Source organism: Equus caballus, chromosome 18, assembly GCF_041296265.1.
Source record: "Equus caballus isolate H_3958 breed thoroughbred chromosome 18, TB-T2T, whole genome shotgun sequence".
Lineage (NCBI taxonomy): Eukaryota > Metazoa > Chordata > Mammalia > Perissodactyla > Equidae > Equus > Equus caballus.
The window spans coordinates 47109454-47132875 of record NC_091701.1 but is presented as its reverse complement, the minus strand read 5'-3'; the positions used below and the strand labels follow the sequence as shown (position 1 = coordinate 47132875).

Below are 23422 nucleotides of genomic sequence, written 5' to 3'. Positions count from 1 at the left end.
ACACACACACACACACACCCCACCCAACGGGGTATCCGCGCATGGGAAGTCGTGCGACCCCCTCCTCTGCCTTCTACTAGCGCACTGGATGCAGCATGCAGCATCTCCACCACCGCGCCCCTAGGCGGGTCCCCGCCCTGCGCCGCCAGCAGAGAGATGCGAGAGGGAGGAGGTTGGGGCGAGGGCGGGGAGGGAGGAGTGGAAGGAGCACCTCGGCGCTGCTGCCCGCGGGAGGCGGGGCTGCCGCTGCCCTGGGCGCGCCCCGGAAGGAGGGGCGCTGTCTCCACGCTGGCCCTCGCCAGCGCTCCGGCGGCGGGTGTCTGGTTTCCAGTTGCGCCCGCTGGGCTGGCTGGGGCTGGGCTAGCTTGGGTGTCGGTGGCTGGTAGGAGCAGGCGCCCGCTGAGCAACAGGAGCCCAAAGAAAGAGGGAGAAACAGCAGCAGAGAGAACGCCGGGCGAGAGAGGCCGGGAGCGAGGAAGGGTCCCTGAAGCCCGCGCCCTCCCCTGGGGCCAGGTGCTGCGGGCTCTCTGCGTGGGCATGATCGGCGGGCAAGCTTGCAAGTAAGTGCCTTTTCTCTTGCTCCTCCGGTTGGCGGGCAGGGAATCCTCCAGTCTCTCGCCAGTGTTCTCCTCAACCGCCACACCCACCTGTGTCCATTTTCACGTCTCTGGGTTTTGGCCACCCGGTGTTACGCCACCTGGAAAGTAGGGGAGAAGCTGGGCGGGGAGGTCCCAGCAATTGGAGCAAGAGGAGCTGGAAAGGCAACTATTCCTATTGTAAGGCCGGTCTTTTGCTGGTTTTGACCCTGTGGATTTGCTGGCGGGTTCTGAAAATGTGGAAAGGCAAGGCACCTATACCTGATGGTTTCCAGTCTGTTGTTTCTTTCTGTCTACGCTAGCAGAGTTGTTGGGTGGGTTTAGGTTCCAGGGGCAAGTCGTATTCTTTACGAGCAGAAAGCATGTGTTATATTTCCCATCTGCAAAGGTGAGTGTGCAGAATCAGCAGAGCTGATACTACCTGTGGGGCCCGCGGAGCAGCGCCGCACCCCTCCGGAGCACACAAACACACATGATTGACAAGCCGGCTTAGCCCCATTTCGCGACACAGTTTATTTTTTTCAAACGAATGAACATTTTCTAAGGAAATTCAGGTAAGATTCAGAATCATTTTAACTTTTTATCGACTTCAACTGAAACTGTCATTTACTTTTAGAAAGAAATAGGTATTTTCATTACTTGTATTAAATAATTAAAAGATCAAAGCAAGATTACCAAACTAGAAACTTATAATGCCAACTTTTGTGATTACAGGGAACATTTTACTCATTATTTTAGTATTTTTTTATTACAGTTGCAGCCTTCGTAGTCTTTTATATCTCCTCTGAAGCTAAGAGCAATTTTTATATGAGAGAAGGTGAGGGGAGTTTTTAAAAAGCTCACTTCAATAAAATAAAATCAACATAAGCTTTTAAAAGAATGATGGATTTTCAGTTTCTGTGTGTCACTGTTGGGAGCTTCAGTTCTTTTCAGAAACACAATTAATGTTCTTCTCTATTTCTTCTGCGTCCCAGTGGGCAGGAGAAAGACGTTGTTTTTCTTTCTTTCTTTCTTTTGGTAATTTAAAGTATATTTTCATGATTTTTGCTTTAACATCAATAAAACCTCTCTATAGAATCTGCAAACCAAATACAATTATTAAATAGTTTATTTTATTGGAAAGTCTTCTAATTCTTTTTCCATTGTTTTTAAAAATTTAAATAAGCATTCGCTTTCTTAGAAACCGTGGTAGGTAGGATTTTTGAAACTTTTTGTTGATTATTTGAAATCTGATCTGATCCCTATGTATGGAATTATCATGACTGTTTCTAACATATATATTCTATAACTTATTCACAACAAAAGGTAGACAAAATATGAATTTGATGTAATGGAGAGTGTCCCCTCTGTTTAGACAACTGATAATAGTCTTGCCTAAGATAACTTTTTGTATTGTGTAGATGTTTAAAATACCTGTCTATTGGAAATTCCCCTTTAGAAGGGAACCACTGTGCAGTCCTGGGACACAGTGGCATATTTTTAGAGAGGCCAGGTATACAGTACGCCATGATTCCTATGGCTTACACGGTACCTGATGGTTCTACAGAAGAAAGATGAGTCAGGTCTGGCTGTCTGCCAAGAGCATCCTTGTGTCTCCTAGGACCCAGAGGTAATCATGGGAGTCCTCCTGTGGTAGTGCTTCTGTGTTTGCTACCTGTTGCTGAGGTGAGTTTTGGCAGCAAAGAAAAAGTAAGAAATTCAGAAGTAGACCAACCCACTTTCTCTTTGGCAAGGAAAGAAAATAGAATCTTGCATTTTGCATGAATAAAAGAATTAATATTTATCTAATTTCTGTTCCTGTTAGATATATGAAAGAATGGGAAGTGCTGGAAGGATTTGTATGGTATTTTTCTAATACGAGGCATGACTTTGTAAAGGAGCTTAAAGTTTATTAATGTAAATGGATCATTCTCAATTTCATAATGGTAATAACTTATGATTTTCCCTAAAACTGTCTCAGATCCTTTCCCCCAGTCTTCATCATCTGAATAGATGTCTTCACCATCCGTCAAGTGTTGATTGCTCTCTTTCTTCCTCATGAGAGCATTTCATCCATATCCAGTCCATATTTAGATCTATCAGTCTTATCTCCCAATATCTTATCTCTGTGCAATTACAGTTCTCAGATATATCTCTCCCACCTTGTTTTCTTTATCCACACTGCCACCAGATTAGTTCAGACCATGATTGTCATTTACCTGGATTCCTGCTCCGGGCTTCACTTTAGTTTCTCTGCTTCCATGGTTTGCTCCCTTGCAATTCACTCTCCACACAAGGCAATACCATCATACCTCTCCTTAAAAGCATTCATTGGCTCATGACTGCATAGAAAAAAGGAATAAATGCAGAAACACAGAAACTGATCAACAACAAATTCCTTCTGTCAGCATGCAGCTCCCTCTCTGATCTGGCCCTTTTCTACAACCGCGCCGAACCCATCTCCCCCTCATTTATATGCTCCAGCCACACTGGTCTTTTAGTACCTGGGACACCTGGAGTAATTTCACTTCCTAAGGCCTTTTCAAATGCTGTTCCCAGTGCCTGGACTGTTCCTTCTACTCTTTGAATGGCTAACTCCTTCTCCAACTTCAAATCTCAGCTCAAAGTTCTCTCCCTCAGAGAGACCATTCTTGATCACCTTCTTAAAGCTGGCTGTCATCTGTTAGTCTCTGTCTTGGTGTCTTGTTTCCTTCCTTCATAGTGCGTATTAGAGCATGCAGATATTTTGTGGATTTGTCTATCATATGTTCCAAAGGAACAGAGACCAAGCCCTTGTCATTGACCAAGCTTCCAGAACAGTGCCTGGCATGAAGTACTGGGGGCTTCCTACGTATTTATGTAAATAATAAAGTACAAAGATATGACTCATTTCACCATAGAGCACATCAACCCAGTAAACTTTATGATTAAATTTCTTTTTTATTTGTTGAGTATCTGGTACATGTACAATCCTGTACTATGATTTTGAGGAGGTAAAATTAAAATATCCTGAGATGTATTCCCATCTCTCAGCAGTGTAGGCAATAACGTGTTCAAAGCTAAGTAGATTATATCATGCGTTCTTAGGAACGCAGTGACCACAATTGGATTAAAATATATTTTAAAGAAAAATTGGAGTATTTCTGCCAAGAAATTGACCTAAGCCAATATAACTTTAGTATGAATGACTCCTAAAATATAATGATGACTGTATTAGGTTTAAATCTGTATCCTTTACCAAGAATGTGAAGTCCCTCAATAATCGCTAAATTTAAAATATTGGTTTGTAATAAATATCGATACTTAAGTGAGCTCACTTGGTGGAAATATGAGGTGAAGCCATAGATCCAGTGCCTGCAGGTTTCAAGATGGTGTTTACTCCAGGCTCAAGGGGCAAATTATCTCGCAAATCCAAAGTGTTCACTAAGGAAGGCTCAGACAGACATTGTGGGCTAATCCATGAAGATCCATCAGTATTATTGTGGGCAGAGAGGGCTTCAAAATTCATGCTGGTTAATGATAGTATCATATTTATATTGGAATTTCTGCACGCGTGCGCACATGCACACACACACACACACACACTCTTTGTGTGGCAATAAATCCCTCCATTATGTTTTTTGAGGCTGTGCTTAAAGATGTTAAACAAACAAGTAGTTTTGCTATTAACATTTGGTTGAAAATTTAGCTTTCTGTTAGGTGACCAGTTTTGATTGGTGGTATTTTTTGTGTAGCAAGTGACCCACCACACTGTTGGGTGTTTTGGTAAAGAATTGGGCAATCATGTTTCTTCTTTAAGGACTAAACCATTTTGTGAATTGTCACCAGGGATTTCATTAGATTTGCTATTAGGGTGACAAGTTGTGGTTATTGTAATGTGTTAGAGTGCATCTGTGTACTGATTGAAGATGGCCCTCCATTTTAGGTCACAAACTAGCTAATTTATTCTTACACAGAGGTTTTAGAGCTTCCTTCTTCAGAACTATGTAGAGTTAGATTACCACTTAAGATAGCAAGGTCATAATAAAATGGATATTATACGATTGTATAAAAGTAATTTTCATATGAGGATTTATGGGAGAGAGTTCACAGAATGTGGATAGACTACTTTTGTGGAATATGAGAGGAGAGTTTTGGTGTCTTGCCATCCTGCACAATGAAATTTCTTCACTGAAGCTTTAACTTACTCTTCCCTCTCGGCAGAGCTGGAAGGAAATGGCTTCAGGCAACAGGGAAAGCCATCAGCTTTTGGCTGCTAAACGAGGAATGAAATTTGGAGGAATCAAACCTTTCTGGGTGATAAGGAAAAATGCCAGACCATGATAAAGAAGGGAAGCAGGAGGGAATGCCTTGAACAGTGCCCATAAACATAATCTGCCACAGACAAATTTGAGTTGACATTATATATAGAATCAAATTATTTGATATCTTTTTAGCCCCACTGAGAAGAGTTCTTTCTTCTTTTCTCTTTAGAATAATAACTGTATTTTCTGTGAAAACATGCTGTTATTCTTTTAGATGTGGGAAATGGAATGCCCTTGGATTTTTAAAGTGATATAACAGGGAGCCAAAAATGCCATATATTTTTATTAAAATAGACCATTACTTTAATTGTAATTTCATTGCTATTCATTTTATCATTTCCTTTTGTTGTGTCAAGTGTTTGAGAGACTGCTGTTACTGATCATAAATTTCTTTAAAATGTCTCCTTGGATTTTTTACAAAGCTTTCGGAATCATTTATCAAAATAAGATTAAACTCTAATTGCACCTGTGATTGTTCACTTGGAAGTTTAGAGGGAGTCAGTACGTCCACAATGTCATTAACCTTCCATCTCTGCCCTACAGTGAATGCCCTTTTCCTTTCTTTTTTTCTATCTTCTTTTCTTCTATATCTCGTCTTCCAAACATTTGAAGTATAGGCTAGTAATACAAATTTTGCTGCACTATTAGGTCAAACTATTAATACAAATAACTGGAAAATTAGGCCTATAAAGAGGAATTAATAAGATTAGATACATGCATTAAAATGTAAGTACAAAGACATTTCTATAGAGATTTTTAGTGAGATTTTCTATGTGTTCTATGCCAAAGTGGACTTCCTGTGTCATCTGATTGAGTTTAGAAAGTAGGGATGATTTCATTGGATGTAGTGTCTGTCAACTGTACTAGTTGCTCATAAGCTATGTATCTTAGAATCTAATGTAATTATCTAAAAGTATGTCATCAGGGGCTGGTCTGATGGTGTAGTGGTTAAGTTTGGGTGCTCCACTTTGGCAGCCCTGGGTTTGCCGGTTTGGATCCTTGGTCTGGACCTACACACCACCCATCAAGCTGTGCTATGGTGGCATCCCACATAGAAAGACTAGAAGGACACACAACTAGGATATATAACCATGTACTGGGACTCTGGGGAGAAAAAAAAGAGGAAGATTGGCAACAGGTGTTCGCTCAGGGCCAATCTTCCTCACCAAAAACAAATAAATTAATAAATAAAAATATGTCATTTTCTTGAGGACCTATAATTTAGAAATGCAAAAAATAAGTAAATTTAAATATTCAGATCCATAAAGAGAAGTAAAATGAGACAATGATAGAAATGCTATATGATAATAAAATATCTGTTTATGTTTTGGTTTGAACTCCACTAAATGATTATTCCTTCAAGTCCAATAGACAGGGCATCCTTTAGGGCTTAGGGTAAGGATAATTTATTAACTGTATGCACATTTTGATTAGGATAAGTAGAATTTTATCGGTAAATTGTGCCTTCACTTTCTCTGTGATGATTTAAAGTTAACATTCCATCTAGGTAGACACTATGGGAGCAATCTTTATAGATGATCCTTTCATGGAATAAAATATTACAAAGTTTAAGTGATGATTTTTCCCCCTTTAACATAATACATATTCTTGTTACCCTGGACAAACTTGGCTCCTGGTAATTCAGGTAGGAAGAAGGAAAAAGGCATCCCCAGGGACCAACTGGGAACAAGGTTCTTACAGCCCTAGGAGATCACCCAACAGACTTTCAGGAATGAATATTTGTGGAATGGTCGTGCAGAGAAGCTCTCTGAAAATTCCTATCACATTCCTACTATATTTCAGAATCTATGTAAAATATTTTTATAAAGTACTAAAATCACAGAGGAATAAATTTGTATTCATATTAGTGTAGTGAAAAAGTGTTTTTCTACATATTTCTTTTGCTGAACCTGTGGTCTTACTCAAATACTTTAACTTCTCAAATGTAACTTCATTGTCTATAAAATTGTCAGCATCTATTACTAAGGGTTGCTGTACGAATTAGGTTTAATATATATATTCAAAAAAGCCATTTTATTGTCTCACACATGATAAGGAGGTGTTCAATAATGGTAGCCAGATATTTGGTAACTTAATATTTATATTAATATTTATATAATAAATATATTAATAGTTATAACCAAAATGTATTCTGATTATATTTTGAATACAAATGGTACAGCATCTAAAGTTCATCATTGTTACTTTTACTTTTAATTCTATTTCAATGAATACTAATAATGCAGTTTCCTCTGACTGTTTTTAAACACAATTATACTTACACATCTCTAATAGAGGACCATTCCATTCTGAATTCTTTATAAGACTCTGTTGGTAAAGTTGTCAGTTATAGGCTATTACAAATAGTTTATACAAAGTGTCTAAAAACTTACCAGTAGGAAAACATGGGACAGACGTTCAAAAATCAAGAATTCGTTAACTATTGAGTTATATTTTCTTTATGTTTTTGAACCTGCTGTATCAGAATTCTGCATTGATGGAGAGCATTTCAGTGGAGGAGTTGACCTGCAAGATGTCCTATTAGTGCATCTTAAACAACTCGTATCTACTTTGATAGGAAATTTTTAAAAAGGCATATCAGGAAATTTTTTCCTTATGTGTGAAACCAAACTTACTCCAGTAATTCAATCAGGAATTTCACTTTGAATTTTTAAATCAGCAAATAAGATGTCTGAGCCCGAGGGGAGCATTTGCCAATATGTCCATTCGCTTTATTTCATTAGTGAGACATCAACAAAAGTCAGAATCTTGTAAAGCAGATTATCACATTAAGGGTAATAGCCGAATCACTTTTATTGATTATTTTCCTTAGCAATCCACAATTCTTCCTCACGTACAAAAAGTAATAGACTGTGTGTTGTAAGAGGTGGGCCATGGAAGCATCATGAAGACAGAAGATGCATGTATAACTGGTACACTGCCATAAGGGAAAATATGGACAGCACAATTTACATCTTGTTAATATTACTGATAATAGCTAATTGAACAGCCTCATTTATGGAAGTCTCATTTTTGCCCGGCAGACAGTAAGGGATTTGCAAATGCTCCTTTTAAATCCCCACAACCACCCTTTAAGGTGAGAAGACTGAGGCTCAGAAGTGACATAACCTTCCCAAAGACTCAAGTGGCGACTAAACCTGAGTGACATACACATGCTTTTTAAAGGAAAGAAAACCTTGTTTATCCCAAGCATATGGTTGCACATCTGCCGCACAGGTAGACCTGGTGGTTATATTACCACAAAAGCCTTTGATATCCGTAATGGAGCTGAAATACCCTATATTTGCAATTAACTGTAGCAAGCTATGTAATTACAATACTAGAGAACAAGAAAAAGAAAAATTGAAGATTGTTACATGTTGATCTTGAATGCCGATTCTTGGGGAGTACCTTTGTGTTAAACCGAAATTAAGATTTAGGAGGAAGTTTGAAAACATTATGACATTAATAAATGTATCTATACATTTAAAGTGTTTTTGAGGTTGTTTTAGAAGTTAAGTGACTTTTCTTTCCTGGTCTAAGGTTGTCATTGTACTATTCTGACTTGGCCACAATTAGAATATTTTGTTTGTTTCGTTATGAGGGAATCCAAATAGGAAAAAGGACTTTCCCAAGGTAAACAAGAGTTGAAAGAAAATGAGTAATCACGGAAAGAGATATGTGCCTGAGATGTCGAGGGTGAAGTTTGTTCAGCTATAAGTGGTGAACTGGAGAAAAAACAGGGAATGAAGTTGCACATATGAGATCTTGGGTGTTGGGGATGGAGAAGTAGAGAAAGCAAAGTGACCTTGTACAGGGTAAAGAAATAGGTCGACAGTGTTCATCTAAAGTGTTCTTATGTCCTAGAAGTTAAGAACACAGACATTCTTAATTAGAGGAGTACAAATTTTTTTCGTACCACAAATTGATATGCTCAAATGTAACCTAAATCGTGGAACTTACAGTTGCAAAAAGCTAATGAATTATGTCAGTTAAGGTATTTCTTTAACATTAATGATTCAAGGTTTTAATGTTACTCTTAAGAATTTTAAGACATTTTTGGAAAATTAATTTATTTTACATTACCCTTATAATGATTTTCTAATGCAAAAGATTTTCTTTTAATATCTGTTATCTACTTAGACACTCTACTTTGAGTGGGATATAAAAACCATTGGAAATTGGACCCCTGAGTTCTATGATATGTCTCAGTCTGTTCTAGTGATTGTAGACTGGCAGGTTGTCCACTAGACTGTTAAGGTTTTAAGGGAGAACCATAGCTTGTTCATATTGGCATCCCTGCATGGTGCCTAACATACAGTCATTCTTAATACATATTTGCTGAAAAAATGAATCATTTATTGTACAACTATGTACTCAACTTTTTTTTTTCCCCCGGGGAAGATTAACCCTGAGCTAACATCTGCCAATCCTCCTCTTTTTTTCTGAGGAATACTGGCCCTGAGCTAACATCCGTGCCCATCTTCTTCTACTTTATATGTGGGACGCCTACCACAGCATGGCTTGCCAAGCGGGGCCATGTCCACACCCGGGATCCGAACTGGCAAACCATGGGCCGCCGAGAAGCAGAATGTGCAAACTTAACCGCTGCACCACCGGGCTGGCCCCATGTGCTCAGCTTTTACTAAAAATATCTCTTTTTCACTGAAACTTACTTTCTAAGAATGTAGGAGGACGAAGTTAACAAGGATTTTGTAATTTATGCTTCTCAAACCTAGCTTTTTACCATTATTGGTCTTGATGAAAGACAGTCATATTTCTTATTTCTCACTCAAGAAAGGCACAGCACTCCTGCTTATTTTCTGGAACCCACAATTTGGGTTCACCAATTATTGATGACAATTGCATAAATGAGACAAAATATTTTAACATGTACTCAAGCTGATGCATTACAAAGCTGAAGCTCAAATCCTTTCCTAAAAGTGAGAGTCATCTGTTGGAGCATTTGCTTGCGAGGTGGACTGGCAGTCAGATGGTAAAAAAAAAAAGTTAGAACTAAAATTTCCAACTGATTTGTCTTGCGCTGGTGATCCATCATTAAGCCCTGTCTGGTTGGCCTCCAAAAAGTATAGATCAGGAGTTGGCATCCAAGTTGGTCTCAATGCTATTGAGGTTTGTGGGGAGGGACAAGCTGGCAGAGATCCCAAGGGCGGTGGTAATGGGATGCTGAGTTGTTCCAGGTCCGTTCCTAGAACGCTCAGTGTCACTATTCTCAGCATTTATATTTTCTGAAATTCAACAGTAATTTCTTCTTTCCTTCCCTCTTCCTTTATTCACTTCCTGCCTTCAGCAAGTATTTATTGAGTAGCTACTGTCACTATTGTAGACACTGTAGATACAGCAGTGAACAAAACATTGAGGTTTCATGCTAGTTTTGAGACAGATAATGAGTAAATAAACAAATATTCACCACTATCTGTCCTTTTATTATAATATTTGCTGTGAAGAAAGATACAGCAGGATAGAAAGAATTAAGGGAAGGAGGCATTATTTAATAATGGTGGTTAGAAAAGGCTTTTAGAGGCGATATTTGAGCAGGGACCTGGAGGAGGTGAGGAAATGAGGCAGCTAGCTCAGCAACAGGAAAATCTTTCCAGTCACAGGAAGCAGCTATTGCAACAGCCTTAAGGCATAGTTGATGTGTTTGTGGAACAGCAAGGAAGTCAGGGTGGCTGGAGTTCAGAGAACAAGGTAGAAAGTAGTTGAAGATAAGGAACTTTTCTCAATTTGGAAAGATTACTAAGTGTGCCTGGAGGTCTGTATCATGAGCCAATGCTGCAATGACTGGCTTGGGACAAACTTTGGAAGGGGATGAAGTTTCCTTTATTTTATATACTGGATGTTACTCTGGACGTGGGTACCACACAATCCAAATAAATGATTGGGAAACTCCTAATTTCCAGACAAAATTAATCTTTGCATCATTTTTTTATGATTTTTCTGTAAATGTTTCATATTCTCTTTCCATCTGCAATAGATTAGATTCTTGGAAGCCCTTATTACCATTTGAAGAAAAAAGGGCTAATATGACAGAGGTTACAATTGAGAGTATCTTTAAATGTTTAAATTCTGGAAACTAAAACATGGTGAGAGTACAGTAATATTTTGCATATTTTGATTAATTTTTATATCTATTGTATAATTATTTCCCATGAAATAGTGGTGGTGTATAGATATGAGGGAGAACTGCCTGACAAAATAGATACCAGGGACGCACACATGTATCCTGTCAAAGTTGACCCACTCTTAACTGCTATGACTTTGGTGTCCTATGGACCATCTCTTCCTTACAGTTTCCAGGAAATTTTTGTGAATTTAAAAAAAAAGAATTATTGTGGTAAAATATACGTAACATAAAATTCACCCTTTTAACCATGGTTAAGTGTACAATTCAGGGGCATTAAGTACATTCACATTGTTGTGCAACCTTCACCACCTTCCATCTCCAGAACTTTCTCATCATACCACATTGAAACTCTATACTCATTAAACAATAAATTCTCATTCCCTCCTCTACCCCCAGTCCTTGGTAACCACCATTCTTTATTTCTCTATGAAGATGACTGTTTTAGGAACCTCACATAAGTGGAATCATACAATATTTGTCCTTTTGTGACTGGCTTATTTCACCTCACATAATATTTTTAAGGTTTATCAATGTCATACCATGTATCAGAATTTCCTTCCTTTTTAAGGCTGTATAATATTCCATTGTGTGTATACACCACATTCCCTGTTTTTTATCCATTTCATCACTTATAGCTGAATGAACTTCACTCTAAACATTTCATGCATCTATGGATGTTGGGTTGTTTCTACCTTTTGGCCATTCTGCATAATGCAGCTGTGACCATTGGTGTACAAATCTGATTGAGTCCATGCTTTTAATTCTTCTGCATATATACCCACAAGTGGAATTGCAAGGTCATGTGACAATTCTGTGTTTAATTTTTTGAAGGACTGCCATACCATTTTCCACAGCAGCTGTGTTATTTTACATTCCCACGAGTAATGTTTAAGGGTCCTAATGTCTTCACACTCTCACTGACCTTTATTTTCTCTCTCTTTTTTTTCTTATAATAGCCACCCTACTGTGTGTGAAGTGGCATCTCGTGGTTTTGAGTTGCATTTCCCTAATGATTAGTGAAGCTGAATATCTTTTCATGTACTTACTGACCACTTGTATTTCTTCTTTGAAGAAATGTCTATCCAAGTCTTTTGGCCATTTTTGAATGGGGTTGTTTGTTTTTGTTGTTGAGTTGTAGGAGTCCTTTATGTATTGTGGGTATTAATTCTTTATCACTTAAATGATTTGCAAGTATTTTGTCTGTTCTCTGGGTTGCCTTTTCACTTTCTGATAGTATCCTTTGATACACAACATTTTAATTTGGAATGAAATCTAATTTATCCATTTTTTTCTTTTGCTGCCTATGTTTTTTGTGCCGTATCCAAAAAATCATTGCCAAATCCAATGTCCTGAAGGTTTTCTTCTATATTTTCTTATTATAGTTTTATAGTTTTAGCTCTTATGTTTATGTCTGAGATCCATTGGTGATTATTTTTTCCAATTCCTATAGACATTATAGAGTCTAAGAGTCTCCAACTTTTCTTCATCTTTCACTCCCAGGGGTCTGCTTTGTAATTCAAATACTCCTTACTCTGAACATTCACCTTTCCTTTCAATAACTTCTATCTAAGTTTTTCTTTTTTTTCTTGTATGGTAAGAGTCAAATTCTTGAATTGTTGGAAGAGTGTACTAGCAACGTAGTGGGATTCCTAATATCATATGTTCATATTCTCCTGCTGTCTGATTGTATTCACTCATCCTTTTGACCAATCCTATTGTTGAAAAATGTTGGAGTTTGGTCCCTTCTTTTGTAGTCTAGGAATTCTGATTCCTTGCTAAATAGTTAATTGATTCAGGAACTCTTTATATTATGATCCTAGGTATTAGATAATATAATTACATAAAGCAAGAATTCTCTCTTGCTACAGTTACATCCCCTCCAACTCTAGGACAATGTTTCACACAGAGTGGGTGCTCAATAATACTTGAGTGAGTAAACAACTGAGTAAATTAGTGAAAAAGAAAGACTATTTTGTTTCCTTAAGTGTATAGTAAATCAGTGACTTCTGCTATTTAGAATCTTAGATTCATTTTAATAAAATAAGTTCAAAAATCCTCTTTCCTCTTTCTCGTAACTCTTAGTGAAGATACTAATTTTTTAATCAATTCTGTTAGAAGTGTTTTTAGAAGAGTTTGCTACTGAGAACAGAAATTTGAAGATTCGAGTTTGTACCACAGATATTTCTTGTTCCATTAGACAGTCTTGTGGAAGATAAGTCCCATAGGCAGCACCTTTTCCCCTTGGGTAGCTACCAGCAAATGAAAAATGGCGCCTATTTATGAAAACTCAAGGTCGGTGAGTACAGTTTATATTGTCATGAAAATAGGACATTGTGAACGTCTTTTTGTTTTTAAGCAGTTCAATGCATTAATTAGAACAATAGCCAAAAGAAGTAAAGCCTATAACTCAAAGCTAAGTATCTTTGTCTTTGAATTATTATACGCTCTTCTGCCTAAATACTCACCTTTTCTCAGAATCCAAGTCTTCTGATCAGATATCTCCTAGAATATAAATTTGAGAAAGGATAGAAATTATTTTCTTCCCATTTCCTTTTACTCTGTGGCCACTATCTAATCTGGAATTTTTTCCACTATTCTAAGCCTGTTTACATCTATTATGAGGTTCTGAAAATGTTGTCTCAAAATGGTAGAAAGTAAGAAATACTATCATACATTTAGTTCACCTCTTTTTAAAAATAACCATATCCTTCATCTTCTGAATATCTTTTAAACGGGAATAACCTCAAAAGAGAATACATTTTAAACAATATTGTATGGGTTTCATCACATTCCCAGATTAAGGTCAGGGCTACTACATGCTGTGTCATAATGACAGCCTCTAGTTCTAGGAGGGAGTAGAGAATTATGAAACACAAGAAGTTCCTCTGTTGATGAACATTTTAGTTTGCAAAAGGCTTGTTTGTAATATTGAACCCTTCTTGGCCTGCCAGGAATGTTTCATGAACAGCTGTCACTACGTTTGGATTATACCTTCTTGAATGAATACCAGACCCACTCTTGCTTTAGCATTAAGTTCTGGAGCAGTCACTACTAATGAAGAAAAATCATCTGACCCATGCTAGAACATTTTCCCTTTAAATAAAAAAAAGTCTCTTTGTGTCTTTCTGGCCATTGCCCAGGCTCAGCACTTTCAACCTATTGCATGACCCTGCTCAGTCCTAGAGAATCTTTTCTACTGTCAGATGATTAATTTTTTATGCAATTGCCACATTCCTTATTTTCTTACACTTTCAATTATTTTGTTGTTTCTACTTTGATTTCCATCATATTATAATTCTTTTGTTATTAAAAATTTCAGTATTCTCAATATGTTTGCATTTAACAAGCCTGATGGATTTAATAATTTTTGTCACCACTTAAAAACAATGCACACATGTATCGAGCCTTGTGTTGGCAAGCACTGAATGACTATGTGATGTATATCGCCATCTGTTGGTAGAAAGCAGTGTAGTCTTGGTTTTGCAATGATCATAGATTTATTTTAATCTTTAAAATACCTAAATTAAAATCTCCTTAAGAAGAAAAGGTTCTGGGGCCAGCCCCAGTGGCCTAGTGGTTGAGTTCAGCACACTCCACTTCAAAGGGCCAGGTTCAGTCCCTGGGCATGGACCTACAGCACTTGTCTGTCAGTGGCCACACTGTGGCAGTGACTCACATACAGGAAAAAAAAAAGAGGAAGATTGGCAACAGGTGTCAGCTCAGGGCAAATCTTTCTCAGAAAAAATAAAGAAAGAAAAAAAAGGTTCTGCATACGCAGTACGAATATTTATCTATTATGAAGTAACCAAATTTATTCTCCTTCCTTAAGAACATTAAGCATGCAAAATCAATTTTATAAGAAAGTTGATAAAAATCACTAATAATAATGGTTAAATTTTTTTTTGCACTTAAAATATATCAGGAAATGTGCTAAGTGAATGGTTAGAATGTATTGTGCGCTTAAAGTGTACCAGGAAATGTGCTTAATGATTAAAATGCAGTGTCTCATTTTTCCCTTAAAATGATCTTATCGGATAATAATTTTCATCCCTGACTTATGATGCAGAAACCAAGCTGTAGAGAGATTAATTTGCCCAAGCACACAAGCTAGTAAGCAGCAGAGAGGGGATTTGAACCCAGCTCTCTCTCTGGAGCCACAAAGTTACCAACTATGTTATGCTGTCTTCCTGTTTTACTGTGAACCTGGGTTTTAGATTAAAGCCATAAACAAGTTAGGAAAATGAAATAAAATATAAGTAACAAGTATTCTCCATTTAGAATTTTAATAAGGGGCTGGCCCCGTAGCATAGTGGTTAAGTTCGTCCTGTTCTGCTTTGGTGGCCCGGGTTCAAGTCTTTGGATCCTGGGCACAGACCTATACCACTCCTCAGCCATACTGAGGTGGCGACCTACATACAAAATAGAGGAAGATTGGCACAGATGTTAGCTCAGGGCCAATCTTCCTCACCAAAAAGAAAAGATTTTAATGAGGTTTTACTTTTAATGGCCAACTCATGGTTTATCATTTAAATTGTAGTATATATAAAGAAAAAAGATAGTATATTGATAATATTTATTTAGCCTAGGTACTGTGGTAGACACTTTACAGAAACTATTTCTATTCTACCTCCTCTACAAGGAATAATCTTGTAAGACAGATACTTTCCTCGTTTTATTTATGAGGAATTTGCATAATGCCACAGAGCTAGTTATGTGTTATAATCAGGGAATTCAAACCTAAGCTTGCCGGCCCCAAAGCTATTATTCCCTTTCTCCTCAACCCTGCTGATGTTTTGGAGGAAGTGGATATGTGCATAATCAAAGAGTGGAAATGCACTCTCTATGTAACACTTTATAAAAGTGTTTTTTTAATAAACCTTTATAAAAAGGTTTAGGACCTCTTCTGCAGCTGTATTTTAGTGACCCTAGAGCTCATCTAAGTCCATGTTGGCTTTCTGCTCTCAGGAAAGGATAATTCTGACTAATAGAGAAGGTTAATGTGAACCAAGAAATGTTTTTCCATTTTCCTTCATACATAATGTATAGATGAGAATATATGAATTTTTCTGTTAAAATTTTAAGATATACCAGCAGTAATTGACAAGAACTTTAATTTCCCCAAAGTAACATGCTTCTTGGGATTATAAACTTTAATTTTTTGTTAATTTGAGGAATATTATATTTTGTGTGTCCACACACAGACAAGTTCTATCTTAAAGTATAATAAAGGTAATCATTACAGAGTGTTATGAAAGACTTAGATCACAATCTATTGATAATTTTTCTCATCAAAGAATCTATAAGTAAATCCCTAACTATACATCTACCTCCCCAAATATAAAGTTATCACATTATAACAAGGTTTTTTTGCAAATTGTTTGAATACCATAAAATGCCATAAAAACTCTGCCTGAGAAGCAATTAGGCTAGTGTTGGTCATACCTCAAGTTATGCATCTCTAAGAAATAAAAATCATTTTAAGAATTTATTAATAGATTAACATGGTGCTAAATATGAAGGATGCAATAGTAAGAATCCAACAATCAGGAAAGTGCTTAATTAAAATGACTGATTACTTATTTATTGACTATTATATTTAATTTATAGATGATATACTTAACGTTAGAAGTTCTAAAGTGGTTAGCCAGCTCAGCTCGTTTTTCTTATGTTGGTATAGTTTGTGTTTATGATCTAAAGAGAAGGTATTAAAAAAGGTGGCAGTTATTTTTAAGTCAACTTAAAATTCTGCTGCAATCCTAATGAAAATAAAAAAAAGATTTTCACCCTTTGACATTAGATAACCTGAGTCTGGTTAGCTAGGAGAATATACACAAGACAGAGTAATATCTGATAGGACTAACCCCATTAGATGTTAAATTATTTCATAAAACCAGAGTAATTAAAATGGTGTGGTACTGGTACAAATGCATATCTCAGTGGAAGAAAGTATACTGTTCAGAAATAGACACAATTATATATGAGAATTATAAAGATGACGTCTCAGAGAGGTGGGAGGAAATATTAGTTAATAGGTATCATTGGGACAACTGGATAGCCATTTGGATAAAGATAAATTCAGATTGCTGCCTCACAACTTAATCCAAGATACATTTCAGATGAATCAAATATTTAAAATATAAAATATAAACTGCAAGGAAGAAGAAATATTACTAGAAGAAAATAGGTGGAAGTTTTTTCAAAATCTTAAAGTAGAAATTTTTTAAGGTGTGTAAACACAATAGCCATTAGAGAAAGGATTGGTGAATTCAGTTTAATAAAAAAGTACAGTCACATGCTGAACAACTGATGTTTTGATCAATGACAGACAGCATATACAACAGTGATCCTATAGATTAGTACCGTATAGCCTAGGTGTGTAGTTGTCTATACCATCTAGAATTGTGTAAGTACACTCCGTGATGTTCGCACAAGGGGAAAATCTCTTAACAATGCATTTCTCAGAAAGTATTCCTGTTGTTAAGTGAGACATGACTGTAAATGCTTTGAAGGGCAAAAATCACTATAAACCAAAAGAAATGAAAAACAGCAAACTGATAAAAATATTTGTATTATATACCATAGAAAATGGCTAATTTCATATTGATGTTGAGTTCCTAAATTAATAAGAACAGACCAATAGCCCATTATAAAAATGAACAAAGGCTGTGTACAGAGAGTTCACAGAAAGGGAAGCACAAATGGTTTCTCAGGATACGAAAATATCTCCAGCCTCACTCATAAGAGAAAACACAAACTGAAAGAGGAAGTTATCATTTCCCACTTCTTAAAATGGCAAAGAAGAAACATTTTATAAAACTTTGTGTTGAAGAGGTGTGCCAACAATCCTTGACACATTCTTTGTGGGGAGTATGAATTGGTAGAACCTCTATGAAAAGTAATTCGGCAATATTATCTTTTTTCCAGGTTAAAAATGTAGATACAATTATGACCCAGCAATTTCACTCTCAGGCATTTGTCTCACGAATGTAATTCCATGTTGCAAAGCTATGTATGAGAAGCTAATCATTGTGGCTGTGGGAAACAACCTAAATAGTTACAAGGGGGAATAGCTAAATAGTTTCGGCACATCCATAAAATAGGTATTTAATAGCTGTTATAATAAGATGTGGTGGCTCTATACATAGTAAAATGGAAATATTTCCAGGGTATCTTTTCAAGTGACAAACGCAAAATGTAAAGCAGTGTATATGTAGGGTATTATTTGTATGAAAAGTTAATAGATATGTATGTGTTTATAAAACCACATAGATGAATTCATCAGGGATTGGTACCCGTGGTTCCCACCCAGGAATCTGGGCGGCTGGGAAATAAGGGAGAGAGGGAGAGTTACTTTTCATAATACATACTTTTGAGTTTTGTGGCTATATTTATTTTTCAAAAATAAATATATGAATGCTATTTAGGGAAAAAAACGAGAGTTGTAAACCTGCAGTTTGGGCCCACCTATTCAATTTAAAAGTGTTCTATTCTTGGAGTTACCAACTGCTCTGAAGCTTAGCCTTGTAATCAAATAATGGGTCCTTAAAAATATGTATGGAATGAATTTGAGTGAATGAGTGATGCATCTAAAAGTGTTTTGCAAACCATAATGTGTATAAAAATATAAAACATTATAACATATATAATATAATATAATACATAATTATAATATATATAACTATTAGCCTGATTTAGAATGGAGTTATCTGAATTAAAGAAATTTTACTGTACAAAATTCCAAATGCAAGAAAGGCTGTACAGAAGATCTGAGGAGGTGCATGACTCAAACACTGAGAAAACAGAAGACACAAAGGTCGAGATGGATAGTTCCATTTGAAGTAACATGAGCAACGGCTCTCAGCCTCAGACAAGCCTCCAAGGGCTGTGTGCATATCTGTTTCCTAGGCCTGTGCTTCCCAGATATATATCTGGAAAATAAAACTCTGCTCTCGCACTAGGAAAAAATATAATTGTGCACAAAAATTGTGAATATTTTAATTATAAAGTAACTTCATAGTTCTTTTAAGTAGTAATGATACATTTCTGTTTATTTTCAAAAACCAGACTTGCCAAAGACAAAAATGAAAAGATGAAACTGGCAAAAAATAAATAAATAGAAACTTTTGTGAAAAGAGGTCAATATTCTTAGCATAAAAAGACTCCTTATCAAAGCAGGAAATGATGAATGCCCCAATAGAAAAAGGAACACGTGGATAAACAGATTTATGAAAGAAGAAACAAAAACGTTCCATGGAATGCACATATTAAAAGAAAACATTTTGGGGGGCTGACCGGGTGGTGCAGTGGTTAAGTTCGCTTCGGCAGCCCAGGGTTCACCAGTTCGGATCCTGGGTGCAGACGTATGCACTGCTTGTCACGCCATACTGTGGCAGGCGTCCCACATATAGAGTGGAGGAAGATGGGCAGGGATGTTAGCTCAGGGCCAGTCTTCCTCAGCAAAAAAAGAGGAGGATTGGCAGCAGATGTTAGCTCAGGGCTAATCTTCCTCAAAAAACAAAAAGAAAACATTTTTTACTATCAAATTGGGAAGCATTTTAAAAATTATTATACTTAATATTGTTTGGGTATAGAAAAAATATGTGCTTATATATTCCTAGAGGGAACATAAATTTTTACAGCCTTCTTGGAAAGCATTTTGGCTGTATATATGTAGGTTAAGAGACAAAGTAAATGCCTCAACATATCATCAGTGATTTTTTCTAAGTTAATTTTATGTTAGTCTTTATGCTGTTCAATATTTTCGAAATTTTCTACAAATGAAAATTAGTTATATTTATGTTCGACTATATTAATAACTCCAAATTAGTTACATGCACAACTCTCTGCAAAGGATTGTATCTTGGATTTATAATAATAAAATGTTTTCTGTATAACTTGACTCTGTTATTTACCTACAGATTTGAAATAAACTGCATTGTTTAATGGCAAAATTTAAGTTAGAATCAATTAACAATCTAGTATCATGTCTGTGCCTAAGTTTCTAAAACAATTAAGTTTTCACTTTATTAGAGATCCAGACATTTGGTGATTTATTCTTAATCAAATGTATGTTTCAAATAAAGTATTTGCAATTTCAGGCTGCTCAAGCACTGGTGAAAATGAAAGAACACTCCTAATGGATGTTTAACTTCTGCTGTGACTAGTGTAATTCAAAATTAGAGAATTTTAAAGCTTAGTTAGGTGTGTCCACCATGTTAGTCTCCCTTCTCATCCATCTGATCAAACATTTAACTTTACTGTTGATAGTTGGAAGGACTGCTTTGATTAAACTCAAGAAGATAGTAGTTTTTACATTGGTGTGTTAAAATGAGAGACTGTAATAGCAAAGGTTTATATTTCTTGCATCCATCAGACTACATATAAGGTAAGGAATTGTTTTGTTTCTGAATGTTTTAATTTTTTAAATGAGGAGAAGAAGAAAAATTGAGAGTGCCATAAGTTCAAAGAAATGTTTCTGGTGTAAAGTCATGATAGTTATTGATTATTGTAGGTGTTTGAAGATACTCTCAAAATATTGCTTCAGCAGCCCGGGGTTTGCTGGTTTGGATCCTGGGTGTGGACGTGGCACCACTTGGCAAGCCATGCTGTGGTAGGCATCCCATGTATAAAGTAGAGGAAGATGGGCACGGATATTAGCTCATGGCCAGTCTCCCTCAGCAAAAAGAGGAGGATTGGCAGATGTTAGCTCAGGGCTAATCTTCCTCAGAAAAATAAATATATATATATATTGAAAAATTCTAATTTTAAGTAATAAAGTTTTCTTACAAATCATTGTGATGTTTATTATCTTAAAGACAAGCTTCTTCAAGTGTTTGTGTTAGAAGTCATCATTCATCAAGCATTCAACAGCTGAGTTCCTGTCATGTCCGTGTATTATGCTATACACTGGTGATAAAAGATGGCTAAGACAAGTTTCCTTTCTAAGGAGCTTAGAATCTAGTTGAAGAAGACAGGTATGGAGACTGATGAAAGAAATGAGGCATTATGGGAGCTATGATAAAAATCTGCATTGGGGGCAGTTGGGAGCCCAAAGTAGAAGGAGAGATGAGAGAAGAAGCTAATGAAGAGTTCAGTTTATATTTGAGGGAAGGAAGGTAGAAGGTAAGGTCAGATCTCTTCATATAAGAGATGTTGAGCTGAAATTAAAAGGTAAATAGTCTGGAGGGGTGGGCCTGGTGGCATAGTGGTTAATTTGCACACTTGGCTTCAGTGGCCTGGGGTTTGTGGGTTCGATCTGGGGCATGGACCTACAGACATCTCATCAAGCTATGCTGTGGTGGTATCCCAAATACAAAATAGAGGAAGATTGGCACAGATGTTAGCTCAGGGACAGTCTTCCTCAAGCAAAAAGGGGAAGATTGGCAACATCTGTTAGCTCAGGACCAATCCTCCTCACCAAAAAAGAAAAAAAAGATAAGTAATCCAGTGATGGGGATAGTTGAAACTCTTTGGATAGAGGAAGCATCTTGAGAAGGCAGGGATCATAAAATAATCCAGCTGCCGATTAGGGAAATGAAATGTAGGGTGATGTAGCCAGAAGGTGGATTGCAAATAGGAGAAGAAAAGAGGCTGTCAGCATCAGGTTAGGAAAAGCTTTCTATGCTGGACAAAAGACATGGCAGGTTATTCTGTAGGTGGTTGTCAGCCATAGAGGATTTTTTTTAATGGGAAAGATCATCTAAGTTCCCATTATAAAGGCAAGATCTCTTGTGCCTTGAATGACTGTTGTATAATTGATCCAGAATTCCTTGGTATTATCCCACTAAAGGTTTTCAAGCATTTTCTACAGTACAACTCTTTCTTTCAAAAGAAATCTTGTGGTGCTTCAATAAGAAAAACAGATAAAATGGAAAGATGGGGTACTTGAAACTTTGAAATCTTGGTTTAGAGAAGACAGTTCATTGTTCTGAAAACCCCTAACACTCCTAAACTGAAAACCACAAATGTGGCCCGTCTCATTTGCACTGAAATGACACCTAGTTTTCAACTGATGGAGGTAACAGAATGGAGCAGCACATGGAGCCCCCTTAAACATGGAGCCCCCTTAAACATGGAGCCCCCTTAAACATGGAGCCCCCTTTCAGGTGGAATGCTCAGCTTCCTAAAAAAGATGCTGTTTGGAATTTCTTTCCTTTTTTTAAGTTTGAGTAACCTGAAACTCTCAATATCTCCTTGTAATTGTGGGGGCAAAAGTATCTTGATCAGGAAATAGGAGAATATCTTACAATGCTGTGGTAACTAAAGAGAAAAATCAACAGATTTGAAACAGACTACTTTGAATGAATTCATTAAAATTCTATTGAAGATGCATTTAAATTAAAGCAACACAGATATTTGAGTTAGTGATTACTATTTTGTGTTTGGAGATTGCTTTCCTAAATGCTCCTGGACTTCCATCTAGGATATAACATCCTTGCTAACCCATTATTTGGTTTCTTAGTTTCAGTCTTAGTGCACTCTGCTCTTCTAGCAGGTTTATTTCTTTAATTTATCACCGTCATTAATTTGCCATAGTCTTTCATCTTTTGAACTTTACTTGTTGTTTAGATCATATTTTATATCCTTTATTTCTTGTCTTATGGCAAAGGAAGGCATATGTCAACCATATAAATATTAGTTGAGTAGAGCCATCTTTAAAAATACATCATTAAATCAGCATGGATTTATCTATTTTAAATTTTCCATTAAGCTGGCTAAACTAGGCTGTGTAAAACTAAATACTCCATTCAATTATGATAGGAAAACTTACCAATATTCCAAGTTAGCAGTTTTTTTCCCCATCTTACAGGCACGTACAAGATTTATTTTCTAGCCATGTCAAGTATAATTTAAACATTGTACATATTCCTTAAGAACATGCCAAAGAAGGAGGACAGTAGGAAAGAGCATTTCTGGTATAGTCTCACCCTCTTTTTTTTTTTTTTCACTGTGTCTTACAACAGTAAAAAACATTCTATCACAGTACAGTGGAGTAAAGAGAAGACTTTTCAAGTGTCACTGTGTTATTTTACATATAAACATATTCGTAAGTCGTCTCAGGTATACTGGTGATGTGCTTCATAGTAATTATTTAAAACTCCAGAATAAGATTTGTTGCCTTTCTAATCAAGGATAAGTCACTATGGTGGAAAAAAAGAAAGGTAATTAAAGTTAACTACATGGGCACCTGGCTTAAAAGATTTGGACATCCTAGATCTATGTGGTTTTTCCACCCAAGCCCCCAGCCTAACGACTTAGATGATCACGGTGTATTCTCTTGTCCATAGCAGACAGATGGATCAGCCAGGGAATTCTCCAGGAGCTCTGCCTCTCTGAAACCACAAAGTCAGGAAATGTAATCAGAGTGCTCAGCTGAACCAGAGCAAGAGCTTTCC

The 23422-nt window shown here is 36.6% G+C and overlaps 1 protein-coding gene across 2 annotated transcripts in view; it reads left to right on the top strand.

Moving 5' to 3' along the window:
* Window positions 1-261: 261 nt before the first annotated feature.
* Window positions 262-23422, top strand: part of SCN9A (sodium voltage-gated channel alpha subunit 9) — a 168453-nt gene continuing 145292 nt past the window's right edge. The window contains exon 1 of one of the 2 annotated variants that reach the window (XM_070241986.1): window positions 262-560. The gene's annotated coding sequence lies outside the window, so the exon portion shown is untranslated. The remainder of the gene's footprint in view (window positions 561-23422) is intronic. The other variant, XM_023623076.2, reaches the window with a different exon arrangement.